The sequence below is a fragment of the Rhipicephalus sanguineus genome, chromosome 1, assembly GCF_013339695.2.
Source record: "Rhipicephalus sanguineus isolate Rsan-2018 chromosome 1, BIME_Rsan_1.4, whole genome shotgun sequence".
Classification (NCBI taxonomy): Eukaryota; Metazoa; Arthropoda; class Arachnida; order Ixodida; family Ixodidae; genus Rhipicephalus; species Rhipicephalus sanguineus.
Genome location: NC_051176.1, coordinates 34,384,826 through 34,390,610, shown reverse-complemented (window position 1 = coordinate 34,390,610; position 5,785 = coordinate 34,384,826). Strand labels below are relative to the sequence as shown.

At 44.5% G+C, this 5,785-nt stretch overlaps 1 long non-coding RNA gene across 1 annotated transcript; it reads left to right on the top strand.

Moving 5' to 3' along the window:
* Positions 1-295: 295 nt before the first annotated feature.
* Positions 296-3,194, top strand: LOC125756981 (uncharacterized). The gene is made up of 3 exons (XR_007414968.1): positions 296-421; positions 509-649; positions 2,755-3,194. It is a non-coding gene; the product is annotated as an uncharacterized LOC125756981 (long non-coding RNA).
* The last annotated feature ends 2,591 nt before the right edge of the window (positions 3,195-5,785 follow it).

Below are 5,785 nucleotides of genomic sequence, written 5' to 3'. Positions count from 1 at the left end.
AAAATCATTACTTTTGTACAAACTTAGTACAGTTACTTTTAAATTAAAATTAGCGGCAATATAAAGCATGAATTTGTACATAATCTTTCCCTAAATTGTGACCATGGTTGTGACACGCGTCGACGTCGTCCCCATCACCGCCATCGCCATCACATTTTCTTTCGCACATGTACGCATGTGTACGCACATGGCGCACATGTTTGGACCAGTTGTGGTTTGGTCTTGAGGTTTGGTCCTGCCGGGGCCAACGCTGCCAACAGCGACGTTTGTCCGCTGCTTTTTATCTGACGTATGTGTACTTACGTTGACCGCTGTTGGGTGTTGTGTGTTGGATGTTCTCTTGCTGTGTCGCGTGCAACAAGAACGGTAGAAGAGTTTCTGAACTCCGGTCGCCTCGGCAGTGGGCCATTGGCCAGCAAAGGTACGTGCATACGTTCTCTTATGCTTTCCTTTAGTGAATAAGGCCGTTGTGTAATGCGTGAATGAAGGTTTTTGTTTCTTTTCGCAGTCGCGTTTTCCTAAACCCATAGTTCATACCGTGTCGTCTGGCGTGGACGTAGACCACTGTTGGGTGCTGTGTCGCGTACAAGAACCGTGGAAGAATTTCTGAACCCTGTCCGCCCCGGCAGTGGGCCATTGGCCAGCAAAGGTACGTTCTCTTATGGTTTCCTGGCGCAGTGATTTATCCACGTCAAGAATAATGGAAGTAGTCATGACGAAATTTCGTTGCCACGTTAGCTCCCTCAACTTTTACTTACATAGAGCAGGTCTAGCGATTTCCCCACTGTGCCTCTTCTGCAATCAGGAGGAAACAATCGATCATTTCTTTTTATCCTGTCGACGGTTCACGACATTAAGGAAAAAATCATAGAACCACCTCTTCGAAAGCTGGGCCTGGAAGTATCGGAGTCGGTTATACTTTCTTTTGGGGCCACCACTCTGGGATACAGCCACAGGGATGTTTTCTTCGCCATTGAGGAATTCATTCGACAATCTAAAAGAATATCTATCTAAATTCTGCCTGAGTAAATATTTCATTACCAATAATTGAAACATCAATTCAGTATATTAGTTAATAATAGCTTCTACGAACGACACCCTGAAGATAATTTTAGCAAAATTCACCCTCTACTCGGCCAATCCCCTGCATTGGGTATTAGCCATGTACAGAGGACAACAACAACAACAACAAGGCCGTTGTGTAATGCGTGAATAAAAGTGTTTGTTTATTTTCGCAGTCGTGTTTTCCTAAACGCACAGTTCTGTATCGCCGTGCATGCCTCGGTGATATCGACATCATTACTTCTGCTTCGTTTCCTTGATGTAATGGTTTATAGCTGCCAGAGTAGCCATGATAAGCTTAGTTTAGCGTGCCCTTTTCTAGTACTGTGCATTTGTTAGCGTTGTTTTTCGTGGTATGTCGCAGCTGTCGTTCCATTTTTATTTGTTTAGCTGTGTGCGCTTGCTTGTTGTCTCTTTCTCTAGCATGCCAAAGCTTAGTTGGAATAAGCGCCATGCTCAAATCAGCCAATGGCGGAACTGTGCACAAACACGCTATGATTTGTGGACTAACACATCATTTGTCGAGAGAAGAGGGAGAATTTATTGTACAATCCAGGGCTCGTGCTGCGCTATATTTGGCTTGTGTTTTTTCGGGAGCCTCGACTACCTATTGGCAGCGCTTTCTGACCATGCTCAAAAAGTGTTGCGGGGCCCCTGTAAGGTAGTGATACCGGCTAGGTGAACTGATTAGCTCCTACATTGAGAATTAGAAAAGGGGAAAAGTACAGTTTGCCTTCATAGAATGGGGAAATTCTCTTGCAGTTCATTGCAGTCAGTGATCCAGTTCCTTAATTCGCTCCTGAATACTGCTTGATCGCATGCTTATTCAAAGGCTGTTACCTAAACAGTCTACACGGACCTCATCGAGGTTGCGTGCAAGCTAGTATTTGGAAATCTGGATATATATATATATATATATATATATATATATATATATATATATATATATATATATATATATATATATATATATATTGTCTCGCAGAGAAAACGAGCCCTAAAAGTAATCGTCTGTCCTATATATATATAATACAGCGTTTGTAGCCGTATTTAGTGCATAACATACCTTTCCTTTCATGTTAGCAATTTTAATAAAAGCAGCGCTTCATTGTTTGCACCTGACTGGGAACTAATGCATCACACACAAGGCTTAGTCGTGTCCAGTATGAATGTTCTCAAGCTTGCAAGAAATGTTCTCCGTAACCATTTAATGATGATGACACCATACTTGACACCCTTGATGGAAGGCTGTTTGTAGCAGGCTTCAGCTTTGTACTTGACTCTTCACTGCAGTTAATGCCCTGACTCATTTTATCCTGGAGAAAAGACATATTACATTAGATAATAATTAAACTTTCACCTCCACCAGTTAGTTACTTAGCTGTCATGTTTTTTTAAATAATTTAATCTACTTTTCTTGAAGCAGTGCGCCTTCATGTCACATTTTTTTGGGGGAAAGACCGACAGTCTCTGCGTATCTTAATACTTTTTCAATTTAGGATAGTTTTGGGTGCCCTCTCAAAGTCATAGAATTGGGGCTCCATTGATGTGTTTTGCAAGAGAGCCACTTTAAGGCATAAAATAGAAAGAGCAATGCGACAAGTTTCTCTGGTTCAAGCAGTTTCATGAACTCTCGAGTCCTTTACTGTACCGGCTCTATTGTTTTTAACCTTCCTTTCTACTTGAATCCAGGCACACAGCGATCGGACTGAGCATATCAAGTAGCCCCTCCTGTGACCCACAAGACCACACTAATTCGGCCGAGGAGCCTGTCTGGACTTATGTTGGGACTGCTGGCAGACAGTTTGTTTTTTCTGGACTTATGTTGGGACTGCTGGTGGACAGTTTCTGTTTTTTATGGACTTATGCTGGGACTGCTGGCAGACAGTTTCGGTTTTAGTCTTCAGCTGGTTCACAGTTCACTTTTATCATACCGCCTCATTTCTTTTTAGTGTATCTGCGTTCTCTAGACATTTAGCCTGTGTTCTTACACGTTGAGAGTACTCTTATGGTTTACAGCATTGCTTTGCTCATATAAACTTTTGTGATACTGCCTTGTTACTTTCGACTCGCTTCATTCTCTTGTCATTTCGCCAGTATTGAAACACTCTTATGATTGCATGTGCAGTAATCTTTCGGGCCAATGCATTGTACTCATTGTGTGTAACAAAACATTGCAATAGCCTGAGAAGAGTATTGTACATTTGATGTGTTATCAGATGTGTTATGTGCTAATACCTAAAAGGAACAATGGGAGGTATGCAGCGTGCTCTCCATAGAAGGCAGTACAATACAACTGCTCTTTTATGCCGAGACACCTACACCTACTTCCAAAATCATAAATACTAAATTTACAAAATAGTGATTCGCAACAGTTACTTTCAGGTGACAACATTACATATAGCGAGCACTCAAGCGAGCGAAAATTATTGTGGCCTACAGTCTGTCGAGCGTTCGTTTTTGAGAGCCATAATTAGTGCACCTCACAAGCCGCTAGACGTCATGTGGATGTGAGTTTAAGGAATGAACATCTTTTAATATGTACTGATGGGCTAGTTGGTGAGCCATGATTTTCGAATAGGCAGTGCACAAAAGGGCAACAAATACGCACACATAAGACTCAAACACAAGCGCTGTCAGCGCTTGTGTTTGCGTCTTTTATGTGTGCGTATTTGTTGCCCTTTTGTGTGCTGCCTATTCGAAAAACATCTTTTAAATGTACAGAACATCCAGCCTTAATATCCATACAACGTACTGAGAGCGTTATCCGGGTGCATTTTAGATGATCTATAGTACATCCGTGAAATGTCATATGGAGAAATGTAGATATCCAGAAGATGTACTGAATATCCCGAGACTAGCATTCTATGGATATCTAATGGACATTCATGGTTTACTGGGAACGATTGGAGTCATAAATTACGTGGACATTGACATCACCGACGCTGATCTTCAGAGGCTTGCAACGTCAGCAGTCACAATCATGACCGGCTGCCGCTTCGGGCAGTCTCGATGCATTAAAATATTCTGATTCTGAATCTCTGCCTGCAAGCTTCAAGGTTGGCTACGTCAGACAACCGGTGCGCCCTTTCGTGCCACGACCTTTGCAGTGCCACAAGTACTGCAAGTTGGGACACGTCAGCGCTCTGTGCAAAAGTGTGATAACTTACGTGCAGTGGTGCAGAGGACCTGATAAGGTGACGACTCTGACGCTGCGGCTCCTTTCAAGTGCCCGAACTGCTGCGGTGTGCATGACGCGACATCGAAGGATTGCCCGAAGATAAAAGAAGAAATGCGCATACTGAGGAAGGTGGTGAAGGACAACTCGACACACAGAGAGGCTGTCTTATCTTTTCGCGTCATGGACGCCAACGGAACCGCAGCGGCCACCGGAATGGTAGATGGTCTACAGCACAAGATAAACAAATGAATGCGCAGTGTAAAGGCTCTACCCCCATCTGGAGTGCACCCCGACCGAGTGATGCACAAAAGGGGGCCGAGCCAGCGTTGCAGGAAGATGCTTCAGATACTGAGTGGCCCTCACTACCGTATGGAGGAATAAGGATGACCACATCATGGGCTACAACTCCAAAGGTGGCTGAAAAGAATAGGCAAAACTTTTACAAGACACCGACTACACTGAAGAACCTGCTAAAGTCCCTACGTGCCATTCTCTGCGAGCTACAGAAGCCGGGCGCAAAGGCAGCGGTGCACATCCTCAACGTGTTGGAACCGCTCCTGGTAGCGCTTTCATAGAACAATATGGCGACTTCATTCAAAGAGAGAGTACACACATCTGCTATAATGCAAGGGAATGCAAGAGGTTTGCAAAGTAGGCTGTCTGACTTTCGGCAACGGATGCCTAATTATCAGTTTCCTGTGGTTGTTATATGTGAGCGAAACATGCTATCACCTTTTCGGATATCCGGAAACGTGATACTATGGTCTCGCGACGACCGAAGTACGTGCAAAGTGATTATTAGTATACGTAGTGATTTAACGTACGTGAGGCATGATGTGACTCCTCATGCTTCAAATGATTATATATGCCTGACTATGAAGCACAAGCGACGTTCGATATCTCTCACAGATGGACATATTCACCCCAGAAGCCGCGTAGACTGTTCTCACCTCTAGTTTGTGTTCCACGCTTGCCCAAGCCCACACGGTCTAGTAGGAGATTTCAATGCACGCCATCCAATGTAGGGCTCTGCTTCGATGAAGACCCGCGGCAGGGACATGACTGATTTTGTGCTAAACCGGGGCCTGATGACCTTCAACAATGGATCTCCCACCTTCCTCCGCGGCACATCATACAGCAGCTGTCTGGATGTTTCTTTTGTGACGGGAAATCTGCTGTCTACCACCTCTTGGTGAGTAGATGTAGAAACGCACGGAAGTGACCACCTCCCGACGTATATACAACAGGATTCCGTCGTTCATTTCCCCGTTCTGTACGAAGCGTAGAGTGGCAAGTCTTCCAAACATCTGTGGATACTCACTGTGGCAACAATCAATGTACTTCCCAAAAAGAAGGCGTTATAGCGTCCGCCTTGACAGCAAATACCAGGCTCATCAGTGTGCCGAAACCCACGTCGCAGGTTGACGCACAATACGAGCACCTGCGTGCAACCCGTCGCCGCGCAGAAAGGAAGTACAGGAGGACGAGACCTGTCTACATCTCTCCAGGCGCAGCGATATCTACTCCGACACCTCGATAAGC